The sequence below is a fragment of the Silene latifolia genome, chromosome 9 (genome assembly GCF_048544455.1).
Source record: "Silene latifolia isolate original U9 population chromosome 9, ASM4854445v1, whole genome shotgun sequence".
Lineage (NCBI taxonomy): Eukaryota > Viridiplantae > Streptophyta > Magnoliopsida > Caryophyllales > Caryophyllaceae > Silene > Silene latifolia.
In genome coordinates this window covers 96,207,336-96,219,351 of record NC_133534.1, presented here as the reverse complement: position 1 = coordinate 96,219,351, position 12,016 = coordinate 96,207,336, and the positions used below count along the sequence as shown (strand labels likewise).

At 38.4% G+C, this 12,016-nt stretch overlaps 1 non-coding gene across 1 annotated transcript; it reads left to right on the top strand.

Moving 5' to 3' along the window:
• The first annotated feature begins 9,359 nt into the window (after window positions 1-9,359).
• On the top strand, window positions 9,360-9,466 carry LOC141603298 (small nucleolar RNA R71). Its single transcript, XR_012525184.1, has one exon. It is a non-coding gene; the product is annotated as a small nucleolar RNA R71 (small nucleolar RNA).
• The last annotated feature ends 2,550 nt before the right edge of the window (window positions 9,467-12,016 follow it).

The following is a 12,016-nucleotide window of genomic DNA, read 5'->3' as shown; positions in this document are numbered from 1 at the left end:
TCGATAAACTCGATTTAAAATGCATGTTTAGTTATGGCGATTTAGCGATGCATGCAACATATAAATAAAATGCAAAGCATAAAAATAAAATCCTAGTATGGCCTTCCTAAAATAGTAAATCTAATAAACTATTACAAATTCAGAAACCAACTCCTTTGGTCCCTTGAGTTTCGGTCTTGTCACGTATTTCAAGGCAACACTTTCTTTAATGCAACATGTGACGTTTTTCCTTTAGTCATGAAGTATGTTTTAGCATTATTACTAATTATAGTCACTATTTATGTGATTTTTCATCAAAAATTCATAAATCATGCATAAAGACTTCATTATAGCCAAATATTTTACACACATATTGTAAAATTGAATGTGGCAACATACTAAATTTCCATTACCAGATTCGAAATATAACCTCATATTAACCTATTTACCCATTTAAATACGATTTTAAATTGAAAAATCCATATTTCGAGCAAAACAACTCATTTTAACATGAAAATTTACATGCCATCAGTAGATAATATATGTTAAACCATATCCAAAAACCACTGAAAAATTCGAAGTTTAGCTAATTTTCGTCCAAAAATGACATTTTTATCATAAAAATCACATTTTAATGCCAATAATATATAAAATGAACAATAAAAATCCATAAATAAATCAAAATGTCCTAAAAAATAACTTAGGACCGGAAACTTTTAACATGCAAAATTATTTCATGATTTATCTTCATAAATCCTAAATAACAAGTTTTATTCGTTAATCGTATTATCTCGGAAAAACGATCCCGATCTTGCATGCAACAACCATAAAGCTCTGATACCACTTGTTGGAAATCTTATTTTAAATATCACATATTTTAGTTTAAAGTTTAGTCATAAAAACTTAAGGATCTTATGCATGTGGTCGGACTAAATCTTTTCCGTAACTTGTCGTTAGGAGCACCTAGACCAAAACACAATTTATAGCTTCACAAACAACTCTACAATTAGTAAAGAGGCAAGTAAATGTTGGATCCCAAGGGACGGGAATTGAAATGAGATTTCTATTGAGACTAGTGGTGTCTTAGGGGTGTCACAATTTGGGTTGATGTAGAAGATCACTAAACTAAACTAGCAATGAAAATAAATAAGCAAGATAAATTGAAAGGGTTGTAAACAATTGATAAAAAGTACTAGGGTATCATGGGGTCATAGGGGATTCATGGGAATTGTTCATACAAACATGTTCTTAAATTATAAACAAGCAATTATTGTTGTGATGGATTGAGTTGAGTTATATCTTACAATCCTAGGAAAGTTTGGGTCCCGGAGCCGAATCGATTAGATTGTACAACACCTACAAGTCGACTTAGTCTTCCCTACTCAACAACATGCATGGTCTAATGAGACTCGAGTTGGTTTATATCTTACAAGTCTCATTGAAAAGGTAGGTGATGGGTAAAAAATGCAAGGATTCATAGGCTCGCATTTCATCAAACATAACATGTGCATGAGTTGAGATCAAAACAAGAAAGCAAATAAACCATGAAAGCATATTAATTTAAGCATGAATCATTCCCCATGTTGGTTTCCCTTAATTACCCATTAACCCTAGCTATGGAACTACTCACTCATTATCATGTTGAACATGCTAGCAAGGTTGTCAATCAAACCAACAAAGTGAAACATGATGAACAAATGAAAGTAATTAGCAATAATTAAAAAGGGATTAAGAGAATTATACCTACTAATGATTCCAATAATAAAGCAAATAATAAAAGAAGTACTTGATGCTTGATTGAGAGGTTGTCAATCTCCCAATAATAACCCAAATATTCTTCAATTACCCAAAATAAAGAATGAACAAAAGAGAGATTAAGGAAATAAAACTTGTATTAAAACTTGATTAATTGTTGATTACAAAACTAAAGAGAGATTTGATTGATATTAACTACTCTAAGAATTGATAAGAAGAACATGTTCTTCCAATTAGACTAATGGGGTATTTATAGTGGAAATTAGGTGGATGCATTAGGGTTAACTAAGGGCTTAAATGACGATTAAGTCCCTACTTAAGGAAACGCCGGTATTTTCTGAAGGATGGGCATCTTTCTTGAAGCTTGAAGAAACGAATTTGCGCTGGCTTGGAATCCGTGCGTCTTAGGCTCGGGACGGCCGGATTCGTGAGTCTCTGCCCGGGCGTCTTTGGGAGAAGACGGGCGTCATCTGGTAGCTGCTGCCCAGGCGTCTTGTATGGAAGACGCACGGATTGTGGTGCTGGGGACGGGCGTCTTTAGGACAATCCGCACGGGTTGTTGCTCAGACTTGTTTCTTCTTCTTTTCTTCCCTTTTCTTCATAAAATCCTTAGAGATGCAAGGATCTTTCCTCATCATTGCCCATCTACTATATTATGTACAAAGGCCTTCTAATCTTGTCTCTCCTTGATGCTTGGTCATTGAATTCAATCAATTTAGTCTCATTTTGCCATGAAAATGCAAGGTTTGCATTCCTTTCCTACCAAGGACACAAAACCTCAAAGAATATGCAAAACAAAGAACTAAAGACAATAAATGACCCAAATATGCACTAAAAAGCATGGGAACAAGGCTAATTCGGGGACTAAATATGCGCTAGTTATGGTCACATCAAATATCCCCAAACCGAACCTTTGCTCGTCCCGAGTAAAGAGGTGACAAAGACTAGGACCATTATTTAAACTAACCTAATAACATAGCTGATATGAGACAATTAGCGGGTCTCACTCCGCCTCTTCAACTCACAACAAGACAACCATGAGGTAGGATGCCTTCTTGCAAGGCAAGGTGGGTCTTGCCAAAATGGCGACACATCCAAACATTAAGCACACAAAATCAAATAATGGATGCATCTACAAAAGGAATAGCCACTTCCTCATCAAGTGGCGGAGTCAACTAAAAGAGAAAAAATTTAAGAGCATATATTCCGTCACAAATACTAGTTCAACAAATCACTAAGGCTAAGAGGATGGCACTAAATCACCTCCAAATGGTGTTAAACTAGACTACTTTTGTCCTCAATTTCCAAATACTTTCGTCAAGAGCGATCGGATGGCGTGGAATGATGATCCCCATGATGCTAGTAGCATATGACATGACAAGTCTCGAGTTCTCTACAAAAGTAAAGGTCATGGATCGTCCCAAGCTCGACAAAGTGGATTGACAAAAAGGATTTTTGGGAATGAAATGCTCAAATCGTTGTAAACAAGGGTGGATATGACTAGCATTCAAAAATTGACCTCATTCAACTTTCACATTTCAAAAATTAGAGACGAGGTTTGTCCCTTCCGTGCTAATGTCCTTTGCTTTCGCCAATCACTTATTAGGCAACCAGTTAACCTCTAGACAATAGCTTTTCGGGGTGATAGTCACTCTGTCTCTGGGCGGTTGAATTCACAACCGTGTGGGGGCCCAATTCAATGGATCCCTCTCCAAAGCACATCGAAGTCGTACGCCTCCATCAAAACAACTAAAATTCTCAATATTTCTACATTTCATAACATTTGAGGTTTCCTTGGCAATAAAACGTTTCCACATACAAAATCTTTGAAATGAGCACTTCAAACTTATTGATAGAAAGTATTTTTGGGTTGCCATACCACAAGGTCAATCAAGGTCACCTAGACAAGTTAACCAAGTCCACATCGTATCACGGGGTTGGATAGGTAACTCACATGCAAACCCTTGACTAGGTTTTGGGTCATGGGTCGAAAGACACTAGTATGACATAATCTAGGGTGTTTTACATCCAATCTAGTAGGCGAAGTCTTAAGTTGAAAAAGTATTTGTAATGGCTTAGTTGCTCTTGTCAAAGTTCTCAATTAGGCACTTTTTAAAACATTTCATCTAAATGCAACTATATGCCATGATGCAACTATTATATACATCCTAAGGCAAGTGATTCTACCAACTTATATGACATATAAACTAAATGCAAGTCCTAAGTTCACATTGTTATACCACATCAATCAAAATAAAGCCACATAGTCATTAACATAAAGAGGAAAAAGGAGATTGGAAAGATCATACCATGCGGTCTTCATTATCCTCATGTCTCGGATGTGGTGTAGTCGATCAATGTGAACAAGGATAGAACAAACACAATATATACAATAATATATGCATGACTACACTACAAAGAAAATGAACATGTTTTTGGTTTTTCAATTTTCAAATTTTTATGATTTTTTTTTTCGAAATTTTTCAACTTTTTTTTGGATTTTTGAATAAAAGTTAAGTTAGAATTCCCCATACCCACACTAATATGGGCATTGTCCTCAATGGCCAAAATGATGGGAAATTATGCAAACATGATGCATGATTTCTACACTAAATGCAAGCTACACTAATCTACACTACATGATACATGGTTTTTGTTTATGACGGAGAGGATAATTTAGATTACCTCCCGTTGTGTATGCATGTACTTCCCCAAACCGAGTTAGACATTATTGCTAATGTCCTAAGGTTGGGTGTAGTTCATGCACACACTATGCAATGTATGAAACTAAATTTGTCATTTTGGATTTTTAAAAGTGGGAACAATAAAATGAGAACACCTCAATGGGACCGAGGTGTTAGTCCTCTATGTTGCTAGGACTACTCCAACAATGATCAAGATTAATAAAATACAACAAAGAGAGAAGTAGACAAACCTCAAGAGGGTAGGAGCCTCCAAAGATTGCTAATCTCCCATCATATCATCACTATTATCATCTTCCTCACTAGAAGTGGACTCATCACCACTTCCCTCTTCACTTTGTTGTTCAACTTGCTCATCATCCTCTTCTCCTTCTTCACTAGCTTCTTCATCAATGTTATCATCAACCTCTTCATCACCGACAACCTCATTATCACCCGGAAACTCACCCCCAGATGCACTCGGAAAGAAAACTTCCCTATCCGCCCAACTAGGCAAAGGACATGAAGGGTCAAGTAGTCCTTGCCTAGCTAAGTGAAGGAGGGGTGGATATTGGGCTAAGTAAGCATCTTACCAATCCTTGAAGGCTTGCTTGTGCATCTCTTGCATAAGAAGAGTCATATAATCTTTGCTTGCTTCAACACCTTCGGGTTTGAACTCTTGGTACTTGAAAGGATAAGGTGGTGTGACAATGGAAGAGGAGGGCATTTCAATTTCACCCTTTTGTTGTCGGATAATGTATTCTGCCTCTTTTGAAAGGGGAAGGAGATAGTTGGTCCGGTGGACACTTAAAAGACAAATCTTCGAAGGCAAAGTAAAAGATCTAGCCTCAATAGTGAGCCACCCATACTTGGTGTCAAGAGGGTTATGAGAGACCCACTTGTACTTGTTTATCATAGTATCAATATCAATGAGATGACCACCCTTCTTTGCCCCATACTTGCTATCCTTGTTTATGTTCGGATCAAAGTATTTAGCTAAAATAGTGACTAGACCTCCATTCACAATGACGGTAGTGCCTTGCTTCCCACAATCAACATTTAGCCATCTATCCACCAAAAGCCTTAGAGAGTTGAAAGGCTTGGTGAATTCCCTTCCAATGTTCAAGGCCGACTTAAGAAGAACAAAATCGAGTTTGGTGAAATGGTTGGTGTCTTTTCTTGCAATGATGGTGTTTCCTACAACCTTGTGCCACACTCTAATGCCCGGATGGTGGACTAATAGAGCGCGACTAGCATGAAAGTTCTCAAATTTCCTTCCGAAAATCGCCTCCCAAAGAGGGTCGGGGTCATATTTGCCAACATTCTTGAAATAACTCGGTGAATCACTAAGACCCAAAGCTTTACACATTTCCTCAAAGGAGATGCGCCTACTAACATTAGCTAGGCGAAACTCGATGGTTTCCATAATCTCAACCTTGTTAACTTTCAAAGAACTCAAAAAATCTAAGGTAAGGGAGGGGTATGTCAATTCTGTTGTTCTAAACAATTTCTCAAACCCCATGGCTTTAAAGAAGGCTCTAGTTTGCTCAAGGACACCCAACTTATCTAAGGCATCTTCACAAATAAATTTGGTGGATAGAAATGATTTTCTAGCAAACTTAGCAAAAGTGTCCCTATGGGATTTGGAAATGAAAATTACCTCCGGATAGTTCGAAAGTTGAGCAATTTCCGGAGTAGTAGGTGTTGTTGCTTCCATGGGAGGTTGTTCTTGTTGCACTTCCAAGTTTGGGCTAGCTACCACCATAGCCAATGCTTTCTTTGCTTGAAGACTCTTTTGTCTTGATGAGAGTGCCTTTGCCTTTGGTGCCTTTGCCTGTGTTGCTTTTGTTGCTCCTTTTGTCTTTGCCATTGATGAATAAACCAAGAAAAGAGTAAAAATCTTCAATTTCTAGTGTACCCAAATCAATTTGAAGATGAAAGGCTTTGTCTTTATGAATTCAAAAATCGACTCAAAGGTTGAAGATTTTGTGCTTGGTTTTGATTTTTGTTGAAAGAGGAGTGATTAATTTGTTGTTAAAAGGATGTTTTGATTTGATTTTGGTGAATGTTGTTGAGGAATCTTGTTTTTGTGATGAAGAGGATGAGGGTTTTGGAGTTATGGGGTTTATGGGTAGTGTTTTGAATGAAGGAATGAGGAAATGAATGTGGGATGGGGTTTATAATAAACCCGAAAAATTTGAAATGCAGGGGGAAGACGGGCGACTTTCCTTCAGGACGCCCGGATTCTGTCTGGATGGGCTTCAGGAATTCTCGCCTAAAGACGGGCGGATTGCAGCAAAGACGGACGGATTTGAAAATACGGGACGGGCGTCTTTCAGAGAAGACGGGTGGATTCCTTTCCAAGGATTTTTCTTGTTTTTTCTCAGCCAAAAGACGGGCGTCTTCTTTTTCAGGACGGGCATCTTTATGAAGACGGGCGGATTCTACTGAAGGGCGCCCGGATTCGTTAACAGTCACAAAATTTCAAAAATTCAGCTCAGAAGGACGGGCGTCTTCTGCACAATATTCCCGGATTGCCTGAAGACGGGCGGATTCTCTTGAAACCGCTCGGATTCTACCCCTTTTACCCGGATTCAGTTCCATCCGTGTAGCTTGCATATCCCTTGTCATTTTTTCATTCTTCAAATTCTCGTGTTCTTCATTGTGGGGGCACTACTAAGGCATGAATAGCCTAGGCAATTTCTATCCCCACACTAAGCTAAAGCACTACACATCAATTGAAATTATTAGTCCCTCCCTCACTTCTCTCAAACATGATAATTATCTTGATCAAGGCATAAAAATCCAAAAATGACAAAAATGCAAATTAAGAATTAAAATGCGATTTAGGGAGTTAGAAATATTTACAAATGGTGGTTTAGGGAGGACTCCACCAAACTCTCATTCTTGATGAGATGTCAAGGGGGCATGTCCAAGGTGTTGTTGATGTTGCTCAACACCTTGAAAAAGTAATCGAAAGCTTGTTCATTGTCATGATAAAGTTCTCCAATAGATCTTTGCCCTTGTTGTCGGTCTTGATCGATGGCATTACCAATGTAGGGATTGAAAATCCCTTCAAACTCATCGTCCCAAAGACCACAAACTTCATTAAGTTTATCATTAAAAATCTCTTGATTTGATGGAGACAACTCTTCCATTTTCCTTTCTTGGCCAATGAGGCCATCTTCTTCATTGCTTGACTTTGGTGAGCTTTGCAAGCTCTCTTTGTTACAATTCACTTGCTCTTTGAATAGAGCATCTTCAATTTTCTTCTTCCATTGGAGTTCCGACTTCTTCCTATCATCCTTCCGGCTATAATGATCGATCATAAAACATGGTTCATGTAAACTCTCCGCGGTGTGTAAGAAAGGTCTTCCTAGGATGATTGGAATGTTGGAATCTTCTTCCATGTCAACAATGACAAAGTCCACGGGGATGAAAAACTTCCCAATTCGTACGGGAACATCTTCTCATATCCCTAATGGTGTCTTCGTCGATCTATCGGCCATTTGGAGTGTGATATTGGTGCATTTAAGCTCTCCCATCCCCAACCTTTTACTCACCGAGTACGGCATAACACTCACACTAGCCCCTAGATCACATAAGGCTTTGTTGATCGTGGTGTCGCCAATGGTACACGGTATTGAGAAGCTTCCCGGATCCTTGAGTTTTGGAGGTGAACTCCCTTGAAGTATTGCACTACTCACCTTAGTGAAGGCGATAGTCTCAAGCTTCCGAATCGACTTCTTCTTTGTGAGGATGTCTTTCATGTATTTCGTATAGGTCGGCACGTGATTGATTAATTCCGTGAAAGGAATTGAGACTTCCAAATTTTTCACAATTTCCATAAACTTTCCAAGTTGTTCATCAAATTTGGGCTTGGCTTGACGACTTGGAAAAGGAAGTCTAATCACAATGGGCTCCTTCTCCTTGACCTTGTCTTCATTTTTCTTTGAAATTTCTTCTTTTGATGATTCTCCATCTTTGGAGTTTTGCACAATTTCTTCCTTGTCACTAGCTTCCACAACTTCATTATCAACTTGCTTCTTCGGTGCTTCATACCTTGTACCACTTCTCAAGTGAATGGCGCTAACCGTTTCATGTCTTGGGGGATTACTTTGAGGTGGTAATTGCCCCTTTTGTCTTTGTGAGCTTGAAGATGCTAGTTGAGTCAATTGGGTTTCCAAGATTTTGGTGTGAGCTAGAATGTTGTTGATGGTGGTTTCCTTTCCTTGACTATCTTTTTGCATTTGAGTGAAAAATTCTTGTTGATTCTTTTGCATTTGAAGGACCGCTTTTTGAACATCAACACCTTGGTCATTTTGTTGATTGTATGGATTTTGATTTTGGTAACCTTGGTTTTGGTTGTAAAAGGGTCTTTGATTTTGGTTTCTCATGGGAGGTGGGGTGTATGTTGTTTAAGGGTTTTGAACATTTTGGCTTTTGTATGAGAGATTTGAATTGAATTTCGTGTTTTCATTGTAATAGTTGGAATAAGGGGTACCACTCTTGTATGCTTGGAAAGCATTCACTTGTTCATTTGTTCCCCTACATTCACTTTGGTCATGTCCCAAAGTTCCACAATTCTCACATATCCCACTTGGGATTGATGAAGATGCCGTCATGGCATTAACATGATGCTTTGGTGATTTTGAGGCTTCTTCAAGTCTAGCCATAGCTTTTTCAAAATTCAAATTGATAGTATCAATGTGAGCACTAAGTTGAGCACCCAATTGAGTAACGGAGTCCACTTCATGCTTTCCTCCTCTAGTAGCCTTGCGAGGTCTACTATATTGTGAGTTATGGACCGCCATTTCCTCAATTTTTTTCCAAGTTTGATTGTCATCAACTTCGGTGAACATTCCATTTGATCCCATGTTGACAATGTTCCTTGAATCTTCATATAGACCGTTCCAAAATTGTTGTACCAAGAACCACTCGCTAAGTCCATGGTGAGGACGTGAGCAACAAATTCCTTTGAACCGCTCCCAAGCTTCATACAAAGATTCTTCATCCCTTTGCTAAAAACCCGTAATTTGAGCTGTTAGCATGTTAGTCTTTTCCGGTGGGTAGAATTTTTTGTAGAAAGCTAGAGCCAACTTCTTCCAAGAATCAATTCCGCGAGAGGCCTTATCAAGGCCCTTCAACCATTGTTTCGCGGTGCCAATTAGAGAAAAAGGAAATAAGACCCATCGAATTTGGTCTTGAGTTACACCGGTTTGAGAAATCGCATCACAATAGTCACAAAGGGTCTCCATATGAGAGTGAGGGTCTTCACTAGGCATCCCCCCAAATTGGCTCCTTTCGACTAATTGGATAAATGCGGATTTGGCAATGAAATTTCCGGTCAAATGTTGTGGTGTGGGAGTACCATTGGGTGGTTCTCCTCGGTGGGTACGGAATGTGATAAAAACTTAGGCATTGTGGGTTGATTTTGTGTTGTATTTTGTGTTGGGTTCTCCTCACCTTCTCTTACAAAAGGGTTGTTGAACTCAATAGTTGGTTGAATATCTACAACCTCACTAATACCTCTCAAATTTCTCCTAGCAAGTCTTCTATTGGTTGTCAAAGTTCTTTCAATTTCACGATCAAAAGGTAACAAATCACCTTGTGACCTTCTAGACATGCAAAATATCAAACAACTCGAAAACAATTAGAACAAACAAGGAGGAGTTTTACTTCCTCAAGGCAAAGAAAGACACAACTAATAACAATATAAGAAAATCTAAATCAAGATAACACCGTCCCCGGCAACGGCGCCATTTTTGGTCGGACTAAATCTTTTCGGTAACTTGTCGTTAGGAGCACCTAGACCAAAACACAATTTATAGCTTCACAAACAACTCTACAATTAGTAAAGAGGCAAGTATAGGTCGGATCCCAAGGGACGGGAATTGAAATGAGATTTCTATTGAGACTAGTGGTGTCTTAGGGGTGTCACAATTTGGGTTGATGTAGAAGGTCACTAAACTAAACTAGCAATGAAAATAAATAAGCAAGATGAATTGAAAGGGTTGTAAACAATTGATAAAAAGCACTAAGGTATCATGGGGTCATAGGGGATTCATGGGAATTGATCATACAAACATGTTCTCAAATTATAAGCAAGCAATTATTGTTGTGATGGATTGAGTTGGGTTATATCTTACAATCCTAGGAAAGTTTGGGTCCTGGAGCCGAATCGATTAGATTGTACAACACCTACAAGTCGACTTAGTCTTCCCTACTCAACAACATGCATGATCTAATGAGACTCGAGTTGGTTTATATCTTACAAGTCTCATTGAAAAGGTAGGTGATGGGTAAAAAATGCAAGGATTCATAGTCTTGCATTTCATCAAACATAACATGTGCATGAGTTGAGATCAAAACAAGAAAGTAAATAAACCATGAAAGCATATTAATTTAAGCATGAATCATTCCCCATGTTGGTTTCCCTTAATTACCCATTAATCCTAGCTATGGAACTACTCACTCATTATCATGTTGAACATGCTAGCAAGGTTGTCAATCATACCAACAAAGTGAAACATGATGAACAAATGAAAGTAATTAGCAATAATTAAAAAGGGATTAAGAGAATTATACCTACTAATGATTCCAATAATAAAGCAAAGAATAAAAGAAGTACTTGATGCTTGATTGAGAGGTTGTCAATCTCCCAATAATAACCCAAATAATCTTCAATTACCCAAAATAAAGGAAGAACAAAAGAGAGATTAAGGAAATAAAACTTGTATTAAAACTTGATTAATTGTTGATTACAAAACTAAAGAGAGATTTGATTGATGTGAACTACTCTAAGAATTGATAAGAAGAACATGCTCTTCCAATTAGACTAACGGGGTATTTATAATGGAAATTAGGTGGATGCATTAGGGTTAACTAGGGGCTTAAATGACGATTAAGTCCCTACTTAAGGAAACGCCGGTATTTTCTGAAGGATGGGCATATTTCTTGAAGCTTTAAGAAACGAATTTGCGTTGTCTTGGAATCCGTGCGTCTTAGGCTCAGGACGGCCGGATTCGTGAGTCTCTGCCCGGGCGTCTTTGGGAGAAGACGGGCGTCTTCTTGGAGCTGCTGCCCGGGCGTCTTGTATGGAAGACGCACGGATTGTGGTGCTAGGGATGGGCGTCTTTAGGACAATCCGCACGGGTTGCTGCTCAGACTTGTTTCTTTTTCTTTTCTTCCCTTTTCTTCATAAAATCCTTGGGGATTTCCTTGGGGATGCAAGGATCTTTCCTCATCATTGCCCATCTACTATAATATGTACAAAGGCCTTCTAATCTTGTCTCTCCTTGATGCTTGGTCATTGAATTCAATCAATTTAGTCTCATTTTGCCATGAAAATGCAAGGTTTGCATTTCTTTCCTACCAAGGACACAAAACCTCAAATAATATGCAAAACAAAGAACTAAAGAGAATAAATGACCCAAATATGCACTAAAAAGCATGGGAACAAGGCTAATTCGGGGACTAAATATGCGCTAATTATGGTCACATCAGCATGCAAACTTAATAAAAGGAGATGAGAAAAACCGATTTCTCACCATCTATTTTCGGCCATTTTGGGCACAAGTGAAGTCTCCTACCTCACTTGT